At 47.6% G+C, this 27,024-nt stretch overlaps 1 protein-coding gene across 1 annotated transcript in view; it reads right to left on the reverse strand.

Moving 5' to 3' along the window:
- Positions 1 to 27,024, reverse strand: part of LOC138259682 (cytochrome P450 2G1-like) — an 855,404-nt gene that overhangs the window by 746,705 nt on the left and 81,675 nt on the right. The window lies entirely within an intron of this gene.

A 27,024-nucleotide genomic window follows, 5' to 3' on the forward strand; every position in this document is an offset into this window, starting at 1 on the left:
AAACAGACCCCAAACAAAATATCACACAAGGACCTAGACGATAATGCAAGCACTGGAGTACAGGGTCACTCAGCCATTGCACATGATGGCACACACAGATGCAATAATCAAGACTTCACACCCCTGCAGGCCCCCTACCCGACGTCACCGGACAGGAGGTTCCAGACATATCCAGTCCCCCCACAGAAGAGACCCACAGTGATGACAGCATGTAGGAAGTTGGCTCTGTTTGCACTATTTCAAAGTACGAAATAGCATGCACAGAGTCCAAGGGTCCCTCTTAGAGGTAAGATAGTGGCAAAAAGAGATAGTTCTAATGCTCTATTTTGTGGTAGTGTGGTCGAGCAGTAGGCTTATCAGAGGGTAGTGTTAAGCATTTGTTATACACACACAAGCAATAAATGAGGAACACACACTGAAAGACAAATCCAGGCCAATGGGTTTTTTATATAGAAAAATATATTTTCTTAGTTTATTTTAAGAACCACAGGTTCACGATGTACAAACAATACTTTAAATGAAAGGTATTTCACTCAGGTATCTTAGGAACTTTGAATCATCACAATAGCATGTTCAGTTTTGGCACAAATGGCAATAAGCTATTTTAAAATTGGACACAGCAAAATTCAACAGTTCCTGGGGGAGGTAAGTATTTGTTAGTTTTTCAGTTAAGTAAAGCACCTACAGGGTTCAAAGTTGGGTCCAGGGTAGCCCACCATTGGGGGTTCAGGGCAACCCCAAAGTTATCACACGAGCAGCTCAGGGCCGGTCAGGTGCAGAGGTCAAAATGGTGCCCAAAACGAATAGGCTTCAATGGAGAAGGGGTGTCCCGGTTCCAGTCTGCCAGCAGGTAAGTACCCGCGACTTCGGAGGGCAGATCAGGGGGGTTTTGTAGGGCACCGGGGGGGACACAAGTCAGCACAAAAAGTACACCCTCAGCGGCACAGGGGCGGCCGGGTGCAGATTGCAAACATGCGTCGGGTTTGCAATAGGTTTCAATGGGAGACCCAGGGGTCTCTTCAGTGATGCAGACAGGCAAAGGGGGGGCTCCTCGGGGTAGCCACCACCTGGGCAAGGGAGAGGGCCACCTGGGGGTCGCTTCTGCACTGGAGGTCGGATCCTCCAGGTCTTGGGGGCTGCGGGTGCAGTGTGTTTCCCAGGCGTCGGGTTCTTTAAAGCAGGCAGTCGCTGTCAGGGGGAGCATCTGGATTCCCTCAGCAGGCGTCGCTGGGGGGCCCAGGGGGGTCAACTCTGGCTACTCACGGGCTCGCAGTAGCTGGGGAGTCCTCCCTGTAGTTTTGGTTTTCCGCAGGTCGAGCCGGGGGCGTCGGGTGCAGAGTGGAAAGTCTCACGCTTCCGGCTGGAAACTTTAAAAGTTGCTTCTTTGTTGCAAAGTTGCAGTCTTTGTGGAACAGGGCCGCTGTCCTCGGGAGTTCTTGGTCCTTTTGGATGCTGGGTAGTCCTCTGAGGCTTCAGAGGTCGCTGGACCCTGGGGGACACGTCGCTGTTGCAGTTTTTCTTGAAGTGGGGAGTCAGGCCGGTAGGGCTGGGGCCAAAGAAGTTGGTTTCTCCGTCTTCTCTGCAGGGCTTCAGGTCAGCAGTCCTTCTTCATCTTCAGATTGCAGGAATCTATCTTGCTTGGTTCTGGGGGGCCCTAAATACTCAATTTAGGGGTGTGTTTGGGTCTGGGAGGTTAGTAGCCAATGGCTACTAGCCCTGAGGGTGGCTACACCCTCTTTGTTCCTCCTCCCTGAGGTGAGGGGGGCACATCCCTAATCCTATTGGGGGAATCCTCCATCTGCAAGATGGAGGATTTCTAAAAGTCAGAGTCACCTCAGCTCAGGACACCTTAGGGGTTGTCCTGACTGGCCAGTGACTCCTCCTTGTTTTTCTCATTATCTCCTCCGGCCTTGCCGCCAAAAGTGGGACCGTGGCCGGAGGGGGCGGGCATCTCCACTAGCTGGGATGCCCTGTGGCGCTGTAACAAAGGAGGTGAGCCTTTGAGGCTCACCGCCAGGTGTTACAGTTCCTGCAGGGGGAGGTGAGAAGCACATCCACCCAGTACAGGCTTTGTTACTGGCCACAGAGTGACAAAGGCACTCTCCCCATGTGGCCAGCAACATGTCTGGTGTGTGGTAGACTGGCAAAACTAGTCAGCCCACACTGGAAGTCGGGTATGTTTTTAGGGGGCCTCTCTAAGATGCCCTCTGGTTGTATTTCACAATAAAATGTACACTGGCATCAGTGTGCATTTATTGTGCTGAGAAGTTTGATACCAAACTTCCCAGTTTTCAGTGCAGACAATATGGTGCTGTGGAGTTCGTGTATGACAGACTCCCAGACCATATACTCTTATGGCTACCCTGCACTTACAATGTCTAAGGTTTGGCTTAGATGCTGTAGGGACATAGTGCTCATGCACCTATGCCCTCACCTGTGATATAGTGCACCCTGCCTTAGGGATATAAGGCCTGCTAGAGGGGTGACTTATCTATGCCATAGGCAGTGTGAGGTTGGCATGGCACCCTGAGGGGAGTGTCATGTCGACTTAGTCATTTTCTCCCCACCAGCACACAAGCAGTGTGTCTGTGCTGAGTGAGGGGTCCCCAGGGTGGCATAAGACATTCTGCATCCCTTAGAGACCTTCCCTGGCATCAGGGCCCTTGGTACCAGGGGTACCAGTTACAAGGGACTTACCTGGATGCCAGGGTGTGCCAATTGTGGAGACAAAGGTACAGTTTTAGGGAAAGAACACTGGTGCTGGGGCCTGGTTAGCAGGCCTCAGTCACTTTCAAATCATAACTTGGCATCAGCAAAGGCAAAATGTCAGGGGGTAACGATGCCAAGGAGGCATTTCCTTACACAACCCCCCCCCCCAAAAGAAAAAGGATGAGACTAACCTTTCCCAAGAGAGTCTTCATTTTCTAAGTGGAAGAACCTGGAAAGGCCATCTGCATTGGCATGGGCAGTCCCAGGTCTGTGTTCCACTATAAAGTCCATTCCCTGTAGGGAGATGGACCACCTCAACAGTTTTGGATTTTCACCTTTCATTTGCATTAGCCATCTGAGAGGTCTGTGGTCAGTCTGAACTACAAAGTGAGTGCCAAAGAGGTATGGTCTCAGCTTCTTCAGGGACCAAACCACAGCAAAGGCCTCCCTTTCAATGGCACTCCAACGCTGCTCCCTGGGGAGTAACCTCCTGTTAATGAAAGCAACAGGCTGGTCAAGGCCACCATCATTTGTTTGGGACAAAACTGCCCCTATCCCATGTTCAGAGGCATCAGCCCGCACAATGAACTGCTTGGAGTAATCTGCAGCTTTTAGAACTGGTGCTGTGCAAATAGCTTGTTTCAGGGTGTCAAAGGCCTGTTGGCATTTTATAGTCCATTTTACCTTCTTAGGCATTTTCTTGGAGGTAGGTTCTGTGAGGGGTGTCACTATTGATCCATATCCCTTCACAGACCTCCTGTAGTAGCCAGTCAAGCCAAGGAATGCCCTGACATGAGTCTGGGATTTTGGAGCTGCCCAGTCCAGAATAGTCTGGATCTTGGGTTGGAGTGGCTGAACTTGGCCTCCACCTACAAGGTGTCCCAAGTAAACCACAGTTCCCTGCCCTATCTGACATTTGGATGCCTTGATAGAGAGGCCTGCTGCTTGCAGGGCCTGAAAAACCTTCTTCAGGTGGACCAGGTGATCCTGCCAGCTGGAGCTAAAGACAGCAATATCGTCAAGATAAGCTGCACTAAAGGGCTCCAAGCCAGCAAGGACTTGATGCACCAACCTTTGGAAGGTGGCAGGGGCATTCTTTAAGCCAAAGGGCATTACAGTAAACTGATAATCCCCATCAGGTGTGGAGAATGCTGTCTTTTCTTTTGCTCCTGGTGCCATTTTGATTTGCCAGTACCCTGCTGTCAAGTCAAAGGTACTTAAGTATCTGGCAGCATCTAGTTTGTTAATTAACTCATCTGCCATTGGAATGGGATGGGCATCTGTCTTGGTGACAGAATTAATTCCTCTGTAGTCCACACAAAACCTCATCTCTCTCTTACCATCCTTGGTGTGAGGTTTGGGGACTAAGACCACTGGGCTAGCTCAAGGGCTGTCAGAGTGCTCAATGACTCCCAATTCCAGCATCTTGTGGGCTTCCACTTTGATGCTTTCCTTAACTAGGTCGGACTGTCTGAATATTTTGTTTTTGACAGGCATGCTGTCTCCTGTGTCCACATCATGGGTATACAGGTGTGTCTGACCAGGGGTTAGGGAAAAGAGCTCAGCAAACTGTTGTAAGACTTTCCTACAGTTAGATTGCTGTTGGCCAGAGAGGGTGTCTGAATAGATCATTCCATCTACTGAGCCATCTTTAGGGTCTGTGGAGACGAGATCAGGGAGAGGTTCACTCTCAGCTTCCTGGTCCTCATCTGTTACAATGAACAGATTCACATCTGCCCTGTCATGAAAGGGTTTGAGGCAGTTCACATGGATCACCCTTTTGGGGGTCCTGCTAGTGCCTAGGTCTACCAGGTAGGTGACCTGCCTCTTTCTCTCTAGCACTGGGTAAGGGCCGCTCCATCTGTCCTGAAGTGCCCTGGGAGCCACAGGCTCCAGAACCCAGACTTTCTGCCCTGGCTGAAATTCAACCATAGCAGCCTTTTGGTCATACCACATCTTCTGGAGCTGTTGGCTGCCCTCAAGGTTTTTACTTGCCTTTTCCATGTACTCTGCCATCCTGGAACGTAGGCCTAGTACATAGTCCACTATATCTTGTTTAGGCTCATGAAGAGGTCTCTCCCAGCCTTCTTTTACAAGAGCTAGTGGTCCCCTGACAGGATGGTCAAACAGAAGTTCAAAGGGGGAAAAGCCTACTCCCTTCTGAGGCACCTCTCTGTAGGTGAAAAGCAGACAGGGCAAGAGGACATCCCATCTCCTTTTGAGCTTTTCAGGGAGCCCCATGATCATGCCTTTCAATGTCTTGTTAAATCTTTCTACAAGACCATTGGTTTGTGGATGGTATGGTGTGGTGAATTTGTAAGTCACCCCACACTCATTCCACATGTGTTTCAGGTTTGCTGACACAAAGTTGGTACCCTTGTCAGACACCACCTCCTTAGGAAATCCCACTCTGGTAAAGATACCTATGAGTGCTTTTGCTACTGCAGAGGCAGTAGTGGACCTAAGGGGAATTGCTTCAGGGTACCTAGTGGCATGATCCACTACCACTAGGATATACTGGTTCCCTGAGGCTGTGGGAGGTTCAAGTGGACCCACTATGTCCACACCCACTCTTTCAAAGGGGACCCCCACCACTGGAAGTGGAATGAGGGGGGCCTTTGGATGTCCACCTGTCTTACCACTGGCTTGACAGGTGGCACAGGAGACACAAAACTCCTTTACTTTCTGGGACATGTTGGGCCAATAGAAATGGTTGACTAACCTCTCCCAAGTCTTGGTTTGTCCCAAATGCCCAGCAAGTGGAATATCATGAGCTAAGGTCAGAATGAACTTCCTAAACTCCTGAGGCACTACCACTCTCCTAGTGGCACCTGGTTTGGGATCTCTTGCCTCAGTGTAGAGGAGTCCATCTTCCCAATAGACTCTATGTGTTCCAGTGATTTTTCCTTTGGTCTCTTCAGCAGCTTGCTGCCTAAGGCCTTCAAGAGAGGGACATGTTTCTTGCCCCTTACACAACCGTTCCCTTGTGGGTCCCCCTGGGCCTAAGAGTTCCACCTGATAAGGTTCCAACTCCATGGGCTCAGTTCCCTCAGAGGGCAGAACTTCTTCCTGGGAAGAGAGGTTCCCTTTCTTTTGTTGTGTTGGTTCCCCAGTCTTATTTCCTTTCCTCTTGGAGGGTTGGGCCATTATTCCAAGCTCCAACACCACTTTTTCACCCTGAGCCTTGCACTGTGCCCTTGTCTTGACACACACCAGTTCAGGGATACCCAGCATGGCTGCATGGGGTTTGAGTTCTAACTCAGCCCATGCTGAGGACTCCAGGTCATTTCCAAGCAAACCGTCTACAGGGATATTTGAGGAGACTACTACCTGTTTCAGGCCATTGACCCCTCCCCATTCTAAAGTTACCATAGCCATGGGATGTACTTTAATCTGATTGTCAGCGTTGGTGACTGGATAAGTTTGTCCAATCAGGTACTGTCCTGGGGAAACCAGTTTCTGTGTCACCATGATGACACTGGTGCCTGTATCCCTCAGGCCTTCTACACTAGTCCCATTAATTAAGAGTTGCTGCCTGTATTTTTGCATACTAGGGGGCCAGGCAGCCAGTGTGGCTAAGTCCACCCCACCCTCAGAAACTAATGTAGCTTCAGTGTGAACCCTGATTTGCTCTGGACACACTGTTGATCCCACCTGGAGACTGACTATTCCAGTGCTAACTGGAGTAGAGTTTGAAGTGGAACCTTTCTTGGGACAGGCCTTGTCTCCAGTTTGGTGTCCCCGCTGATTACAGCTACGACACCAGGCCTTCTTGGGATCAAAGTTTTTACCCTTGTACCCAAAATTGGATTGTCAAGAGGCTTTGGACCCTCCCTCCTGAACAGGTTTTTGGGGCCCTGTAGAAGACTCTTTACTTTTACCCTTAGATGTCGCAACACTCTTCCCCTGGGGAGTCTTTGTGACCCCTTTCTTTTGGTCACCCCATGTGGAAGTCTTGGTCACCCTAGTCTTGACCCAATGGTCCGCCTTCTTTCCCAATTCTTGGGGAGAAATTGGTCCTAGGTCTACCAGATGCTGATGCAGTTTATCATTGAAACAATTACTTAAAAGGTGTTCTTTCATAAACAGATTGTACAGCCCATCATATTCATTTACACCACTGCCATCAATCCAACCATCCAGTGTTTTGACTGAGAAGTCAACAAAATCAACCCAGGTCTGGCTCGAGGATTTTTGAGCCTCCCTGAACCTAATCCTGTACTCCTCAGTTAACAATCCAAAGCCCTCAATCAGGGTAGCCTTCATGAGGTCATAGGATTCTGCATCTTTTCCAGAGAGTGTGAGGAGTCTATCCCTATACTTTCCAGTGAACATTTCCCATGAGATCTGTTTACTTTTCTGGTTGCACAAGCCCTCTCAACAGCTGTGAACCATTTGGTGATGTCATCACCATCTTCATATTTAGTTACAATCCCTTTGGGGATTTTTAGCATGTCAGGAGTTTCTCTGACCCTATTTAAATTGCTGCCACCATTGATGGGACCTAAGCCCATCTCTTGTCTTTCCCTTTCTATGGCTAGGATCTGTCTTTCCAAAGCCAATCTTTTGTCTATCCTGTCTAACATGAGGTCATCTTCATTGATGCTGCCCTCAATGCTTCCAGAGTTGCTGGACTCTCCTGTGAGAGAAGCAGCATCTCTGACTATCACTTGTGGAGTCAGGGTTGGAGAAACCCTGGTCTCCCTATCTATGACTGGAGGTGGGAGTTCCTCCAAATCACTAGTGTCCCCCTCTGTGAGGCCATCATCAGAGGGGTTGTTTTTAGAAAACTCTGCTAAGAGCTCTTGGAGCTGTACTTTGGTAGGGTTTGAACCAGTTTTTATCTTTTTGATTCTGCAGAGAGACCTTAACTCTGTCATCCTAAGATGCAGGTAAGGGGTGAGGTTGAGTTCCATCACTCTCTCTTCTGTAGTAGACATTTTGGTGGTCATTCTGACCCTGGCGGTCTTTGACCGCCAGGGCGGAGGACCGCGGGAGCACCGCCGACAGGCCGGCGGTGCTCCAATGGGGATTCCGACCGCGGCGGTAAAGCCGCGGTCGGACCGGCACCACTGGCGGGGTCCCGCCAGTGTACCGCGGCCCCATTGAATCCTCCTTCCGACCCCCCCTACCGCCATCCAGATCCCGGCGGTCGGACCACTGGCATGGGCATTGCAGGGGCCCCCGTAAGAGGGCCCCTACATGTATTTCACTGTCTGCTGCGCAGACAGTGAAATACGCGACGGGTGCAACTGCACCCGTCGCACAGCTTCCACTCCGCCGGCTCGATTCCGAGCCGGCTTCATCGTGGAAGCCTCTTTCCCGCTGTGCTGGCTGGCGGTCTGAAGGCGACCGCCCGCCAGCCCAGCGGGAAAGTCAGAATTACCGCCGCGGTCTTTCGACCGCGGAACGGTAACCTGACGGCGGGACTTTGGCGGGCGGCCTCCGCCGCCCGCCAAGGTCAGAATGAGGGCCTTTGTTTCTAAAAGTTGGAATCCTTTTTAAGAATCTAAAACTATCTCTAGAACTTAATCCAAACTTACAAAAACTTTTAAACTCTAAAAGAAATGCTAACAGGGACTAACACAAGGCACTAGCAGGATTTTTAAAAATTTAGAAAAATAGCTCAAATTTCAAAAATCAGTTTCTAATGACAATTTTTGGAATTTAGTCGTGTGCTCAGGTATTGGCTGAGTAGTCCAGCAAATGCAAAGTCTTGTACCCCACCGCTGATCCACCAATGTAGGAAGTTGGCTCTGTATGCACTATTTCAAAGTAAGAAATATCATGCACAGAGTCCAAGGGTTCCCCTTAGAGGTAAGATAGTGGCAAAAAGAGATAATTCCAATGCTCTATTTTGTGGTAGTGTGGTCGAGCAGTAGGCTTATCAGAGGGTAGTGTTAAGCATTTGTTGTACACACACAAGCAATAAATTAGGAACACACACTCAAAGACAATTCCAGGCCAATAGGTTTTTTATATAGAAAAATATATTTTCTTAGTTTATTTTAAGAACCACAGATTCAAGATGTACAAACAATACTTTAAATGAAAGGTATTTCACTTAGGTATCGTAGGAACTTTGAATCATCACAATAGCATGTACAGTTGTGGCAAAAATGGCAATAAGCTATTTTAAAATTGGACACAGTGCAAAATTCAACAGTTCCTGGGGGAGATAAGCATTCGTTAGTTTTTCAGGTAAGTAAAGCACTTACAGGGTTCAAAGTTGGGTCCAAGGTAGCCCACCATTGGGGGTTGAGCGCAACACCAAAGTTACCACACCAGCAAAACCCAAAGCGCATAGGCTTCAATGGAGAAGGGGGTGCCCCGGTTCCAGTCTGCCAGCAGTGAAGTACCCGCAACTTCGGAGGGGAGATCAGGGTTTTTTTTAGGGCACCGGGGGACACACAAGTCAGCACAAAAAGTACACCCTCAGCGGCACAGGGGCGGCCGGGTGCAGAGTGCAAACAGGCGTCGGGTTTGCAATAGGTTTCAATGGGAGACCCAGGGGTCTATTCAGCGATGCAGGCAGGCAAGGGGGGGGGGGACTCCTCGGGGTAGCCACCACCTGGGCAAAGGAGAGGGCCAACTGGGGGTCGCTCCTGCACTGGAGGTCGGATCCTTCAGGTCCTGGGGGCTGCGGGTGCAATGTGTTTCCCAGGCGTCGGGTTCTTTGAAGCAGGCAGTCGCGGTCAGGGGGAGCCTCTGGATTCCCTCTGCAGGCGTCGCATGGGAGGCCTAGGGGGGTCAACTCTGGCTACTCACGGGCTCACAGTTGCCGGGGAGTCCTCTCTGTAGTGTTGGTTTTCCGCAGGTCGAGCCGGGGGTGTCGGGTGCAGAGTGGAAAGTCTCACTCTTCCGGCGGGAAACATGTGGTCTTTAAAAGTTGCTTCTTTGTTGCAAAGTTGCTGTCTTTGTGGAACAGAGCCGCTGTCCTCGGGAGTTCTTGGTCCTTTTAGATGCAGGGTAGTCCTCTGAGGCTTCAGAGGTTGCTGGACCCTGGGAGACGCATCGCTGTTGCAGTTTTTCTTGAAGTGGGGAGTCAGGCCGGTAGGGCTGGGGCCAAAGCAGTTGGTGTCTCCGTCTTCTCTGCAGGACTTCAGGTCAGCAGTCCTTCTTCATCTTCAGGTTGCAGGGATCTATCTTGCTTGGTTCTGGGGGCCCCTAAATACTCAATTTAGGGGTGTGTTTAGGTCTGGGAGTTTAGTAGCCAATGACTACTAGCCCTGAGGGTGGCTACACCTTCTTTGTGCCTCCTCCCTGAGGGGAGGGGGGCACATTCTTAATCCTATTTTTGGGAATCCTCCATCTGCACGATGGAGGATTTCTAAAAGTCAGAGTCACCTCAGCTCAGGACACCTTAGGGGTTGTCCTGACTGGCCAGTGACTCCTCCTTGTTTTTCTCATTATCTCCTCCGGCCTTGCCGCCAAAAGTGGGGCTGTGGCCGGAGGGGGCAGGCATCTCCACTAGCTGGGATTCCCTGTGGCGCAGTAACAAAGGGGGCGAGCCTTTGAGGCTCAACGCCAGGTGTTACAGTTCCTGCAGAGGGAGGTAAGAAGCACCTCCACCCAGTACAGGCTTTGTTACTGGCCACAGAGTGACAAAGGCACTCTCCCCATGTGGCCAGCAACATGTCTGGTGTGTGGCAGGCTGGCAAAACTAGTCAGCCCACACTGGAAGTCGGGTATGTTTTTAGGGGGCCTCTCTAAGATGCCCTCTGGGTGTATTTCACAATAAAATATACACTGGCATCAGTGTGCATTTATTGTGCTGAGAAGTTTGATACCAAACTTCCCAGTTTTCAATGTAGCCATTATGGTGCTGTGGAGCTCGTGAATGACAGACTCCCAGACCATATACTCTTATGGCTACCCTGCACTTACAATGTCTAAGGTTTGTCTTAGACACTGTAGGGGCATAGTGCTCATGTGTGGTATAGTGCACCCTATCTTAGGGCTGTAAAGCCTGCTAGAGGGGTGACTTTTCTATGCCATAGGCAGTGTGAGGTTGGCACGGCACCCTGAGGGGAGTGCCATGTGGACTTAGTCATTTTCTCCCCCCACCAGCCCACACAAGCTGGCAAGCAGTGTGTCTGTGCTGAGTGAGGGGTCCCCAGGGTGGCATAAGACATGCTGCGGCCCTTAGAGACCTTCCCTGGCATCAGGGCCCTTGGTACCAGGTGTACCAGTTACAAGGGACTTACCTGGATGCCAGGGTGTGCCAATTGTGGAGACAAAGGTACATTTTTAGGAAAAGAACACTGGTGCTGGGGCCTGGTTAGCAGGCCTCAGCACACTTTCAAATCATAAATTGACATCAGCAAAGGCAAAAAATCAGGGGGTAACCATGCCAAGGAGGCATTTCCTTACACAGCAGCTTTGCACAACTGGATCAAGATGACCAGCCTGGCCGATCTGGGCCTCGGGACAGTCTGTTCCCCTGACACTGGCACAAGCCACCACAGAGCCTCCCCCCTCAGGAAACACCACCACAGCACCCACCCAACGGGCCCATACCTCTGTCCCCAGGACATGTCAAACATCAGTGTGTCCACCTACATCTACAGGTAACCCAGGCTAACCCACCACCCCAAGAAAATCAGGGAGCTGGGGGCAGTGGCAGTGGGCACACGGTTCAGGGGACAGAGGAATAGGAAAACAGGGGAACTGGAGGACTGCTGTGTGACAGGGGGAGGACAGGCCCAGGGAACCCACTCTCCACGAAGCCCTCTCCAACATCATGGGAGCGTACCATCATTCCCAGGAGACGATGGCAACGGTACTGGCCAACTTTCAGGAGACCCAGCGGCTGCAGGAGGAACACTATCTGGGGATCAGGGAGGAACTGAAGTCCATTAACACCACCCTGGTCACCATTTCAGGGGTGCTGCAGGACCTTGTCAACAGCAGGAGGGACACTGTGACACTAGCCTGGATGATGAACAGCCCTCCACCCCCGCCAGGAAATGAGATCCCCCTGAATGTCACCCTTCTGTCCCACTTTGTCACCCTGTCCATCCTTCAACTGCCCTTGCTCCACTTCCTATGCCCCTTTGGACAATGCACCTCACACAAGCATCATACCCATGCAGACATACCAACATCCACTGCCTCCACTGTGTCCCCTCCTCCACGTCTCCCCCCTCCCTTCAGTCTCGTCTCCACTCACACCTGCATGCACTACATCTTCAGCCACTACCTCCATCACCAACACGCCCATCACCACACACTGCTCACGTACACTCACCACCCCCACTACCATTCACCCATCCCCTGTGTCCTCTCCCAGTGTGTCAGTGAGCCCTCCTCCCAAAGTGCACAAACGCAGGCACACACCCACCCAACAGCCATCCACCTCACAACAGCCTCCGGCCCATGCACCTTCACCCAAATTCAGCAGACGTACACCTCCTACAACCACCACCTCTTCCTCCACTCCCAAACCCCCTCCATCTACCCGTCCCAGTGTGTCTAAAATACTTTTCCTGGCTAATATTGACCTGTTACCTACACCTTCCCCCGTCTGTCCCCTAGGGCCAGGCTTTCCAGGTCCCAACCCAGCACCTCAGCCACCACATCCCCGGCCACAGTGGTGGCAGCAACTGCGGGCTATTGGAGTGCGCCAACCATCAGGGCTGCCAGTGTGCCACGGAGCGAGGGAAGGACATTCCGCCACCCGCCAAGCTCAAAAAGTTGCCCACATCCCAGAGGGAGAAACAGAAAACACCTGCCACCAAGGGGTCAGGGAAAACGAAAGGGGATAGTGGCAAGACAGCTGTGCCACCATCAAAGGTGGGGAAAGGCCAGAAACTGAAGGGCAGGTCAGGAGAGGGCATGGTGGCACCGACTGAGGGACCAGTGTCACACCTTCTGTCCACTTCGACGCCAACCTGTACGGCGGAGAAGACCGCCACCTGCACTGCTACCTGCACCACCACAGACCCCACCGCCAGCCCCGCCCCACAGACCCCACCACCAGCCCCACCCGCCACAGACCCCGCCACCAGCCCCGCCACCACAGAGCCCGCCGCCAGCACCGCTGCCACAGAGCCCGCAACCAGCACCGCAGTCACAGAGCCCTCAACCAGCACCACTGTCACAGAGGCCGCCGCAAGCACTGCTGCCACACAGCCCACAACCAGCACTACTGCCACAGAGCCCGCCGCAAGCACCGCCGTGACTGACACCGCCGCAAGCACCGCCGCCACAGAGCCCACCGCCAGCACCGCCACGACAGACACCGCCGCAAGCGCCGCAAGCGCCGCAAGCACCGCCAGCGGCCCCGCAACATCCTGAGCCAGCGGCACCATCGCAAACATGGCTGCCATCCCCAGTGGTCAGTCGTCCGAGGCTGGTGGTGAGTTCCAGGAGCCTGGGCAGCTTCCATGAAGCATCACTTTCAGTGGAGAAAGGCATCCACTACCTCAGTCCTTGGCAGGATGAAGAACTCTGGGCACAACGCCCCCTCTAGAACCAGTGGGGAAAGGCATCCACTACCTCAGTCCTTGGCAGGATGAAGCACTCTGGGCACAACGCCCCCTCTAGAACCAGTGGAGAAAGGCATCCAGTACCTCAGTCCTTGGCAGGATGAAGCACTCTGGGCACAAAGCCCCCTCCAGAACCAATGGAGTATCACATTCACTACCTCAGTCCTTGGCAGGATGAAGCACTCTGGGCACAAAGCCCCCTCCAGAACCAGTGGAGACTGTTATCCACTTGAGAGACTTTGGCTTTGCACTCCCCAGGATAAAGCAGTGGGCAAACCACCCACTGGAATGACTTGTGAGACTGTGGCTTTGCACTCCCCAGGATAATGCAGTGGGCAACCCACCCACTGGAATGACTTGAGAGACTGTGGCTTTGCACTCCCCAGGATAAAGCAGTGGGCAAACCACTCACTGGAATGACTTGTGAGACTGTGGCTTTGCACTCCCCAGGATGATGTAGTGGGCAACCCACCCACTGGAATGACTTGAGAGACTGTGGCTTTGCACTCCCCAGGATAAAGCAATGGGCAAACCACCCACTGGAATGACTTGAGAGACTGTGACTTTGCACTCCCCAGGATTAAGCAGTAGGCAAACCACCCACTGGAATGACTTGAGAGATTGTGGCTTTGCACTCCCCAGGATAATGCAGTCGGCAAACCACCCACTGGAATGACTTGAGAGACTGTGGCTTTGCACTCCCCAGGATAATGCAGTGGGCAACCCACCCACTGTAAAGACTTGAGAGACTGTGGCTTTGCACTCCCCAGGATAAAGCAGTGGGCAACCCACCCACTGGAGAGACTTGAGAGACTGTGGCTTGGCACTCCCCAGGATACATCGATGGGCATGGAGCCTCCTCGTGAAGCAGTGGCGTTGTGCGTTCATCAGGCTGAGGTGCCCCCCTCCCTTTCCCCTGAGGTGCCTGTATATTTTCTATGTGATGCCCCTCCAGTGTTCTCTCCGTTTGGAGTCAGGTATCTAGTGTGGGCCTCGCCCATGCATTTTGGACCCAGTGGTCCACGGACAATGATTGGTGCACTATCCGGACTTGTGTAGTTGGTGTACATACTTGTATATACTGGATTTTGAGTTTTGACTGATGGAATTTTATTGATTACAATCGTTACAATAATTTCCTTTTGTCCTTGCGTTAATCAAGGGGGTGGCGGGTGTATATGTAATGTTACAGCATGTATTTGTGTGTATGGTGTTGTGGGTGAGGGTGGGGGTGGGTGTGTTGCGTGTGTGTGTCACTCTCTTTTCCCTCCCCCCTCACCTGTGTTATAGGTGCAGTACTCTCCGTGGTTGTCGTCGCCGTCGTTGGAGCTCCTGATAGAGGAGCAGGAAGACCATCGCCGGCAGGATCTGCAGTTCTGGCTCCATGGCGTCCTGGTTCCTCGTGGGATGTGGAGAGGTGAGTGTTTTCCCTTCTGTGTACTGTTTCCACCGTGTTTTTATTCACGTTGGTTCCGCCCCTGGAAAAGGTGGCGGATAGCCGTGTTGTGATAGGGTGGGCGGTACATTGTCTTCCGCCTGTCTGTTGGCGGTGTCCGCAGCGATGTTTGTTTGTACCGCCGTGGCGGTCGGAGTGTTAAAGTGGCTGTCTATGTTGGCGGTTTCCGCCATGGTCGTAATCCCATTTTTTTTCCCGACGGACTGTTTGCGGTATTACTGCCGCTTTAACACCGACCGCCAGGGTTGTATTGAGGGGTATATGTCTCATTTGAATAGAAAAAACTCCTGCACAATTTTTCCCTTTTTGCAAAAGGAAACTTTTGGCAATCCCCCTCCTTATAAGGAAGCTCCTGCAAACCCTATGGGTTCTGATCATCTCTGTAACTCCTGGAAGGTTCTGGCCACACATTCTTGTTTTAATCAGTTGCTTATTGTCGGGGGTGATCTAGAGAACACAATTCTCCCTTATTTTAACATGAGTCCTCCCCCGGATGTGGAAGTCTTTACCATGCCGGACATTGAGGTAAAAGGGATGTTTCTCACAAAGAGCTTTTCTCCTCATCTGGTGTCTCAACCCTTGGAGAGAAAAGAGGAATCCCCCCGCCTAAGACTTATTAGTAGTACACCTTCGGATCTCTCTCTCTATCTCCAGGATTTCCCTCACTTACCCCTGAGTTTTTGTCCTCTAGAAATTTGCCAAGTGCCCCCCCTGGATCAACATACAGTAATATCAGAATCCTTTAAATGCCTAGAGAGAATACTTTCGTCTATCTTAGCGCTTTTGGAAAAATCGATACATAGCTTTGAAAATTCACAAGATACTCTATTGGCTGTATTGAAAGTCCTAACAGGTCAAAAAAAGGAGGGTTTAACCCCAATTGAGGAAAATCTGTCTACTATAAAAAAGGCCTCCAATGAATTGGGGTAGTTTTCCTGGTATACTTCAGGACTCCTTGGATGCAAATTTCTACACAAACTCAATTAAACCATTGTTTTGTTTTTCAGAGGAACCCAGGCTGGGAAATCACAAGTGTCCCCTTCTCCGGTAAAGTGTGAGGAAAGTTTGACTTGGAAAGTACTGATTATTCCCTGGAAAAGTTATTTTCTCCCTCTCCTCCACAGCTGAATATCCCCGTGTCAGTAAGGAATTAAAATCATCCTCGTCCATGGCTCCATTTCCTATCTTTCTACCTCAGTCTAAGTTACTCTCCATTTGTCCAAGTGTGGAGCACAAGAGGATGGAATCGATTAAGCAAGTAGCCAATGAAGTGAATTTGCGAAAATCAAAAAAGCAGGGAAGAAAAACTAAAAGGCGGATTTCTAAAAGAAAACCTAGAAAGGTAAAGTTTGATGGCCAGACTCCTTCAGGAATCTCTCCCCCCATGGATGTTATCAATAAAGACCCAATTGAGGAGAGGATGAATGTTTTTGCAGGCCAGGAAGTCATTGTACCCACCTCCATTAAGGAAGAACTCAATTTAGTTCCCTTTTGGGATCTTCCTGTGGACAAACCAGATGAACTATTGAGTGTAAAGAAGGTGACCTCTTCCCTTAATCCACATGCAGATGTGTTCTGTAATACCTTGCAATTAATTCCTGACAACTTGGGTGGTGGAGTTTCTAATGGGAAGACGGAGAATCCTTTCAATTTTTCTGGGTCAAAATCATACCTTTAGTTTTGAGTTTTATTTGAATCAAATTTACCTTTAAATCGTTCTCTTTTAATATCATGTTTTGCAGATACACCGGAGTTAAGTTTAATTGAAAGTGGTGATATTGCTTGTGTATCTTTAATGCAGGGTCGCAACTCTGCAAAATCAAGAGCCTGGTTTTACTCCAAAACTATTGCAAATTTGATCTTAGTCAATTGTGAACAATTGCAACGTAGAGGCTTAGATGTGCTCCCAGATAGGAAGATGGATCCCCATTTCTATAAAATCCAGTCCTCCCTGGCGCCAGGCATGAATAAAAGCAACATCACTCTTGGGCATGGGTCTTTGACTCCTCCCCTGGAAAATATGAAGGTCTCGCTTTCCCAGGGAGGAAGAGTGGTGAAGTTTGTTAAAGAAGTTCAGCCTCCCTCCCGGAGCTCCTCCCAAGATAACTGGAGCTGGGGCTTTAAATAGTAGTAAGGTGAAGGGGAATTACCCTCAACATGGTTTTTAACCATAACCTTCATGTGGTCTCCTAGAATGCTGCAGGATTAGAGAATTATATAGGTAAATTAGACCATATCTGCTTTGTTCAAGCAGACCTAATCTGCATCCAGGAGACTTGGAGCGTAACTAATATTTCTTGCCCGGGGTACACGGTCCTGAGTCAAAAAGACAGCCACCCAAGTTGAGGCATGCAAAAGGGGGTACTGCAATATTCTTAAGTGATAATCACAGATGGGAGTTTGAAATCATTCCGACTCTACATAATTCTTAACAGATAATTGGAATTGTGCCAATACTGAACGATGGTAGAAAAATGCCAGTTTTAGTGGTAAATGCTTATATTCCCCCTGACAAGGAGCATGATAGGATGTTATTGCATATGCTGAATTGTATTTCTTCTTTTTTAAGTTCAGATGAAACTGTATTTGAAGTTTTAATAGTGGGGGATTTAAATTGCAAAATCTTGAATGCATCCCTCTCGATCTTTAGTGATTATGAAAGGGAATCCCTCCTCAATATTCCACCTATTCGTTTTCCTCCCAGTATTAGGACAGACAAATGGTGGTTTGCTCGGCTAAAAGGTTTGAGGGAACTTAGCTGTATAATTTTGAATGGCCGATTTTAGTCAGACTCCACTGTAGCATTTACTCATAAATCACACTTGAGTAATTCTATCATTGATTATTTTCTGGCCTCCTACCCCCTAGCACAAACTGTGGAGGATATGGCAATTATGGGTATTTCACTTCGTGACCATAAGATTTTGAGCCTCTCACTAAAACTCCAAATGTCTCCTATTGAAACATGGAACCTTAAGAGTCAAAATCTGAACTTTAATGCGAAAACGGGTCGAATGCATTGGTCACCTTTGAAAATGTTGTCCCTAAAGGAATTAGTTGAAATAGTGTTGAGAAATATTGTTGCCTCGCATAAAGATCCGCTAAAATGTTTTTTCAAATTTATGGGAAATGTTATTCAGAAAATCCAGTCAAAATGTATCAAACCTCCACAACAGAAATTAAGGCTCCCTCTTCTCCTATTGAATAGGAAAATTAATAGACTGGTTAGGTTACAGCATGGGCGGGAATTGGAGGAGAGGGGTAGAAGAATTTCCCTTCTCAAGAGGAGAAGAGTACGGATGAAGGTGAGAATAAGGAAGGAGGAAGCAGACAGTGGCGGCCGGCAGCTTTAGGAGGGAGGGGGAGGGAGGGGGTGGGCGGGGGCACACACACACTCATTCTTTCACACACAGACACGCATGCACGCACGCACGCACATCCATTAACAACACTCATACCATTCAAACATGCACGCATGCACCAACCATTCATTTTAAAACATCACACACACTCATTCTTTCACACACGCATGCTCGCACATCCATTAACAACATTCATACCATTCAAACATGCACGCACGCACCAAACATTCCATTTGAAACATCACACACATACACACACACACTTACCTTCGGCCTCCAGGTCCCAGGAGGGTTGGGACTGCTGCCTTTCCTCATTGGCTGACCTTAGGTCAGCCAATGAGGGAAGGCAGCAGTACCAGCCTCGTTACAGAGTGGGATGGGGTCAGTGAGACTGCTGACCCCACCCCACTCTGTGACGAAGTGTCACTGATTGACACTCGCTCTGGGCACTTCAGGGCTTAAACTGAAGCGCCCAGGGAGAGTGTCAATTGGTGACGCTTTCCTCGTCACCCAGGGGAGGGCCTCGAGGCACCTTTGCTGCGCTCAGGAGGTCATGCCCATAGGAGCTGTGATCTCCTCAGACCAGCAAAGTTCAGCTCAGACAGCCAGGAGTCTGCGCAAATCGCGCATGTCTGCTCCTGGCTGCCTGACCTGAACATGAAGAGTATCTGTCAGGCTGACCTTTGTTCAGCCTGACAGACACACTTCATGGGGGGAAAAAGGTGGGGGGGGTGGCCCCTCCGCCCTAAAGGACGGGCCACCACTGGAAGCACATCAGCGCTGGATTGCTCTGCGGGAAGCAGCCAGGGTGAAAGACAGTCGTAAATTCTGGTCACTTATTTCTGAAGGTTGTGGGTCTTGTAAAACTCCCTCAGCACCACCAATTGCTGAGTCAGAATGGAGGGACTATAACCTCTCCCTTTATGCAGAAAATGAGGTCATGGAATTAGAGGAATTGGACCTAAAGACCGTTTGTTGGTTGGAGCCCGATGCTTTCGGGCCCCTACAATCCTCAAGATAGAGGGGTATATAAGGTCGGTGAGGGCCTCGGGAGCGATGAGTCCTGATCAAGTCCCTATGGCAGTAATTTAAAAAGCGCCCTCGCTCTGGGCAAAGATCCTTAACCCGGTATTCCACTCTTGCTATTTGTATGGTACTATCCCGGTGTCTTGGACAGGGAGTATCATTGTTCCTTTGTATAAAAAGGGCGATAAATCTTAAGCGCTAAACTATCGGCAAATAGCCCTGTTGGATGCTGTTGGTAAGATCTTCGCTAAAAGCATACTCGTACGTCTAACCTCCTGGGAAGAAGAAAACTTGATCCTCCCTGTCGAGCAGGCAGGCTTCAGGAAGGGGCATAAAACCCTAGATAATATTCTTTTAATGCAGATCATAAATGAAAAGTATGTTCAGCTTAGGGGTGGGGTGGTATACGCCGCTTTTATTGACTTTTCTACAGCTTTTGACAGGGTAGACTGTGAGATATTATGGAAGAAAAGATCAAAATTGGGCATTCCTTTAAATTTGCTATGTCTAATTATAGTCTTGCACTCTTCAATGTGGTGTAAAATACTGCTAGGTGGAGAGCAGAGACTTTCTTCTCAATTCGAGACAAAAAATGGTTTAAAACAGGGTTGCCTTTTGGCACCTCTTCTTTTTTCCTTATATCTTCACGACCAGCCATCTGTATTATGGAACACCCAAGGATTTGCACCCATAATTGGAGGCACTCCAATTTCTTGCCTTCTCTATGCCGATGATATTGTTGTGCTCGATTTCACCCCGAAAGGTCTCAATAGGCGACACGCGGCCTTACATGATTTTTCGAATCAGCATTACCTAAAAATAAATGTATTAAAGTCCCAAGTAGTATGCTTCCAGGGGAATAAATCCTGTAAAAAAAATAACTTTATATGGTCAGTGGGTCAGCAGAGTTTGGAGCTGGTGAAATCTTACTGTTTTTTGGGAAAAATCCTGTCCTGTTCCCTTAGTGATAGAGACCACATATGTAAGAACAGCAGTAAGGCTCTGTCTCAATCTCAGGAGATATTAGCCTTTTACAAAGCGGTGGGCCGGCGGTACTTCTCATACCTACTATCTGTTTATCAAGCTGAAATTTTGTCTTCTATCCTCTATGCCATTGAGGGAATCAAAACTTCAAAATGGGAGTTTTTGAATAAAATTGAAGGCCGGATTCTAAGAAGCTTGGTTGCCTATAATAACTCAGTTTCTGTGGCAGCTTTAAGGTTAGAATTTGGTCTTCAGAGTATTTATATACAGGGCCTAGCTGCAGTAATCTGGAGAGCCTACTGTTTGGCCCAGAGTACAACACAATCCCTAAGATCCCTAGCCTATAAAGAAATATTTGGCTCACTAAGAGATAACTCTCACTTTTATAGAAATATTAACCATGCTATGCAAATTCTTCAGTTAGATGTTCATTTGTTGTTATCTCAATACCCCTAGTAATTTAAAAAGAGTCTAAAAGAAGCTACAAGGGAAAAAAGTTTATTTTTGGACATGGAGTTCTGCATTAAAAACTGGAGGTTAAGGGCACTAACAAATTCAGTGATTTTTTATTATCCACAACCTTATTTTCGGTGGAACTTACCCCATGGAGTAAATTCATCCTGTAATCTCATCCTGTTGAGATTTAACAAATTACCTCTGAGAGATGTAACGGCTAAGTAGGATGGTTCCTCGAATATTTGTGATCTTTGCCAGCTAGGGATACAACATTTTATGCATGTGTTATTTGTTTGTCCATCCTTAGATGAGTTACGGAAAAAATGGTTGAAACCGTTATGTGTGAAATTCAACATATGTTTTTATGATGGGTTATTGAATTTATGTATAATCCTCCGAACGAAATATTTTGTTTGAGGATGTTTAACATTTTTTAGGCCTTTTTAAATTTTTATTGAGTTTAGCACTCTCTCTGTAGTTATAATTTATAGTCACAATCTTGAATGTTTTGGTATTTTTATTCCGGGGCGTATGATAGGCCCTTTGGCCTGGGTGTAGGCATCAACTCTCCTGTTAATTGGTATTTTATTTCTTCTTTTAAACTGGTTATTTATCAAATAGTGTTTTTATGTAAATATCGTATGATGTTTAACTTAGAAATGTTGGGCTGTGACCTGATTACTTCATACTGAAATATATTTCTGTTTTATTTCTTTTGTCTTTTATATAGTACTTAAGATGGGTTTGTATATATTTGATATGGACCGCATTATTTATACCTTTGTTTAAATGTTGGGTGAACACGTGGACCTCCAAATCGTGAAATAAATAAATTGAATTGAATTAAAAAGAACAAGTCAAGGGAATCCATAGCAAAACATTGTTGCAATACCAGTAATTTTCATATTTGTGGGATTGGAATTGCAACACTTCCTCCCTAAGGGTTCATTTGGAATCTCAGATGCAACATTCTGCTCAATTAATAGCAATACTGACTCATCAATATCCTGTCCAACTTTGGGTGCACCTTTTACTCACAGTAACATGTGAATATGTAAAGTACCTCTAGCTTGGTACACTTTCCTCCAAAAGTACTCAATGACCTCACCCAAGATTCCTTTTTGATGCAGATGAAGCAAAGTTTAGCTTAAAACCTATGACTAAAGTACCTACTTACATTTTCTCAATCCAAAGAGCACAATTCTCTAGGTTTTTTTAAAACTGATTCATTCAGAAACAATAGGAGGGTTCTCTCCTGTTGTTTTTGTATGGTTAGAAGTTTGGGAAAGTGAGCAAACCTGGTATCACTTCACACTCCCTTCTTCTTGAAATATAGTTTTAAAATTGATGCCAGCAATGTTTTAGTTAGCTTTCCTGAGGACATTGTGGGGATCGTCTCAAGAATACTCAGCGAAGCTCGTAGTTACTAACCAGATGGGTTTCACCTAAGACAAACAACATGCACTTTAGCTCAGCATGCCAAATGGACCAGTATCTTTGCTAAGACAGGAGTCACGTCCATGGGGGTTGTGCGTCAGAAAATGACCCAAGTCAGGTCAGAGTCAATATTTTTAACGCACACATGACTAGCGTCATTCTTTGAGGCAAAACCTCCAGTCTCCCCTACACCTCCCTTTCCCGGTTAGCGTCATTTGTTTTGACGCTGACTGGGCCTTAGTGCAGGCTAGCTTCATTCCTTAAATATGATGCCCAGCTGGTGTCTAGGAATGATCATAACCGGCAGTAAACTTTTTGACGCAAACCTGCGCTAGCGCAGGTTTGCGTCAAAAAGTATAAATCAAGGCCTTAATGTTCTTCTTCAAGTCTAGTGGAAGATACATTATTTTGCCTATTACACCTTCCAGTAACTAATTCGGAGGTAACTTTGCATGCAGTTTTTGGCTGCTTTGGCACTATAGCTTAGAAGTCTGGCTAACAATACTCTCATATAGCTGCAGCTGCGGAAGCTCAACAGGAACTGAAGAGATTTCTAAGGTATTGTAAATTGATCTCACAGGCATTTTTTTATCATCCTGTTACTATAGGTGCTCAGCTTTAAAGTTGTCCTATACTATTGAAACAGTCCTATAATAGGCACCATAGCATGGTGCTGATCTGCAGGCGTATAATAAACCATTAGTCATATTGCTATCATCACTGTGAGACACTATAATAGTAGCACTTGATTTTCATTAATTTGACACATACTTCCACTACTGTGCACCATATTTGTAGTGCCAAGTTTTGAATAAGAGAACAATACAAATAGCCCAGGCTAATAAATCAAATAGATGTACACACCACTAATAAGGACGACTGAAGCACTACAACTTAGAGATGTTCACTATCAATTTTAAATAAAATGAAAGAAGAATTAAACACAGGAAGGAGAAAGTAAAAAAGTGCATATGAAACCAACTGACCTGCTGAAGAACACATCTTACATAGCTCTCCGAAAACATGGGCCTGCATTGAACACCACCCATTGCTCTAGATTTAAAGCTGCAATATATTTTCACATTTCAAACATATGAAGCTCATAGAACACTCTATAGTGTAAGTAATACCAGAAAGAGATCACATAGCTTATTAATATGTACTCTTCAAACCAGAGATATGTTTCACAATTTTATGTATAGTACCCACTATGTTGCCTCTATAAAGCATCTTCTCGTGAAAATTGTGTATGGCAATGTGATATCAGCATTCAATCTGAACTAATAAAAAACATTTTGTCATCTTCATGATTCAACTGTGGTTTCTAGCACCTTCCATCTGAGGTTTATAAGAAATAAAACAAAAAAGTCTGACATCAACAGGACATAGAAAGACTCAAATCAAGTACCAGGACAGGAACAGGAGTAGAATGTATGACACTTAGGGGCATATTTATACTCTGTCTGCGCTGAATTTGCATCAAAAATTTTGACGCAAATTCAGCGCAAACCTAACACCATATTTATATTTTGACGCCCGAGCCTGCGATCGCCAAAATTCCGCTGTGTGCATCATTTTCTGGATGCGTGAACCCACCTTGCGGTAATGACATGCAAGGTAGGCGTTCCAGTACAAAAACTGACTTAAACACCTGCGCGCCATATTTATCCTACCGCACAAAAATCCGGCACGGCTGGGAGGCGTAGTCGGAAAATGGTGCACAGCCCGATTTGCGTCAAAAATTAACGCCTGGGTCAGGGCAGGTTTTAAAATGGGGCAAACACACCAGTACTTAAGGGAAACACACAGAAGCAACATCAGAGCTCCAAAAGGAAGACATGGAGGTGCTATTCATCCAGCATGCACAAAGACGCAGAGCACAGGACCAACAGCAGCAGCTTCCACCACACCAGCAGGGACCCCAAAGGCAACGCAGAAGGCAGGAGAGGATATTCTGGACCAGGACAACCCTTCAGAGCCTCAGAGAACATGACATCATCCAGAGGTACAGACTAAACTGGCAAACCATACAGCAGCTGCTGCGCCACATTGAGCCACAGTTGGCACCCAGCTTGCAGACACCCCACATCATTCCACCAGAGACCAAGCTGCTAGCTGTCCTCCACATGTTGGCAAGTGGCTCTTTTCAAACCAATGGTGCCCTGGTTGCTGGGATCTCACAGCCCTCCTTCTCTGCCTTCCTTCCCAAGGTACTGGATGCCATCATCTCCCTCACACCCAGCCACATCAGCTTCCCCAACACACAGCAGAAGCAGCAGGAGACCAAACAGGGCTTCTACCAAATCAACGGCTTCCCACACGTGCTTGGTGCCATTGACTGCACACATGTACGGATTGTCCCACAGGCTGCAACCGAGCATCTATACCGCAACAGGAAGCACACACACTCCATCAATGTGCAGGCCATTGTGGATCACCAGGGTTTGATCACCAACATTGTGGCAAAGTATCCTGGGAGTGTACATGATTCATTCATCTTCCGCCACCCCACCATCAATTAACACTTCCAGGATGGATGGTATGGAAATGGCCTACTTGTTGGTAAGTACAGAAACCCAGTTATATACACACAGCACAGCAACCCTGTGGGACACACAACACATACACCACTACATTGACACATGGCCAGGAAGACACTGAGGTTGTGACACTGCTAGTCATGTTTGATATCCTGACCCAATGGGATACACACCTATGGACAAATGACAGATGCAAATAACAACAGATGCCACTCCAGAGACACAAGGGAACATTTTAAAACCACACAGTGACAATGACATGGCCTTAACTGGCAGTACAACTTGGAAGATGAATCTTCCAACATCACATCAATAACACTCAATCACACACCCTTCTAACCAATATGTACTGTGTAAGGGGTATGCAGTGTGTTTCGCTGCAGGTCAAACACCATGACACACATAGCATGATGATGATGACTCTAATGAATGGGACATGGAATCATTGAGGCTGTACCAACATCTCACATCACTCCTGGGCTGACATTGGCCAATACCAATAAGCAAGTGGACTGTGATAAGAACACATATTGATGTGACAATATTGCAAAGTGCACATTGCTACACATACGGATTGAGACACATATACACAACAGATGTACAGGCATATGGACCTTCTTAGAATTAAACCTTTACCTCCACAACCAAATTAGCCACATTATGTGGACCAGGTTCAGTAGTGTAGGTATACGTTTGAACATGAGCCAACTCGGTGAGGGTAGAAAAGTAGGTCTGCATAGAACGGGTCACACATGCAATATTTGTGTATTGTGAATTGTCAACACCACAGTGCTGCCAACTTATGGAGATGTGTTGTGCATTGTACCCTAGCCAAATCAAAGGGCCTCACTGATGTTAAACAAATTCTCTTGCATATGTTAAATTGGATGGGATGTCCAGGCCATATAGATGCAACCGTGTTGCCACCACTGTGGAATTAATTCTGTGTATGGAAGTATCATGTCACCTCCAGTTAAGGCACACAAACACCTCTTTCACATGACATAATGCATGGGAGTACACAATGTACTCCAAGTCTACAAAAATAACGCTGACATCCAGTCAATCAGCCAAACACCAGTTCAGATAATGAAACAAACCAATGCTGATGTTACATATTAGAAGCCTAGGATTCCACACAATAACACAAACACAGATGAGTCACAGACAACACAAGATAACCACTGCCATGCAAAGTGATAATCATGGTGCAACTCCATCAAATTTTTTCACTCATTTTCTCTTTCAGCTGATCAGGGGTATGGGATCCAGCCATGGATCATGACCCCATTTGCAAACCCAAGCACTGCAGCAGAGCATGCTTACAATGAGGCACATCGGAGGACACATACCATAGTAGAGAGGACCTTTGGCATCCTGAAGTCAAGATTCAGGTGCCTCAACATCATCGGAGGCAGCCTCTTATATTCCTGGGAAATGGTCTGCAAGATCATTCTGACCTACGCCATCCTGCACAATATATGTGTAAGGAGGAACATTCCCCTCTATGAACCAGACCCACAAATGCCTGAAGAGGAGGAAGAGGAGGATGCTGTCCATCAACATGAGGGGGACCATCCAACCACTGCTGTAGGATTGCGTCGGAGACAACACATTGTACAAAACTTCTTTTAACTATAGTCACCATCACCACTTTCTTACTATATCTCATTAAACACCTAATCTAATCACTAAATCATGGTCCGGGTAATTATTTATGCATCACATGATCCTTAGGAATCACAATCAGAGTTTAGCCTCATGGAGCAGTGCAGTAATACAGATTAGGATACTGAAAAAGCCATATTACATTTGTTGGGTATGAATGTGCATCCAACTTCACACAAAGTGTAAATTACATATATGGTGTTCATTTTACATTTGAATGGCAATGTCAAAGTAGCACAACTATGGGAAACATCCATGTTCGCAACATGGTTCATTGCAGCATATGGCACACAACTAAGACACCATCAATCACAAGTAAAAAACCTGCTTCATACATGAGCTTGTGGATTTACAATTGCTTTAGTAACAGGAATGTATGACCACACCCTTGACAGCAGTAAGTGTGACATCAGCTATCTCTGCAAGGAGCATGTGTGAAAAGAAGTCCATGTAAGCTGCAAATGGATAGCACGAGTGCCCCAAGTATGATAAGCATTGCTCACAAGACATGCCCTGTGCATGCCATCCCAGGTTATAAGTTCTGTCACAGGCATTTATTCAGTCTCTCCCCACCCTTCTCTAGGTGGCCCTGTAACAGGACTGTTTGTACCCTGATAATCCATCATCTACACACACCCAGACTCACATTCTGACTCCAGTGTGCTTCCCTCTTTAGTATGGCATGCCATGGTCCTAGTTCATTTGGCTGCATGGACTGCAGGTCCCAAAATGCACTGCCTGGTAGTCTGTAGGACCTGTAATCACCAGTCCATTGCTTCCCATGTGGAAGGTACTGTTGGTCCTTTGAACTGGATTCACACCTACAGGACTTCTGAGAGACTGAAGCTGCACACACCTGTGAGCACTTCCATGCAGACCAGCCATTTGAACCTGCA

This window comes from Pleurodeles waltl, chromosome 9 (assembly GCF_031143425.1).
Source record: "Pleurodeles waltl isolate 20211129_DDA chromosome 9, aPleWal1.hap1.20221129, whole genome shotgun sequence".
Taxonomy (NCBI): domain Eukaryota; kingdom Metazoa; phylum Chordata; class Amphibia; order Caudata; family Salamandridae; genus Pleurodeles; species Pleurodeles waltl.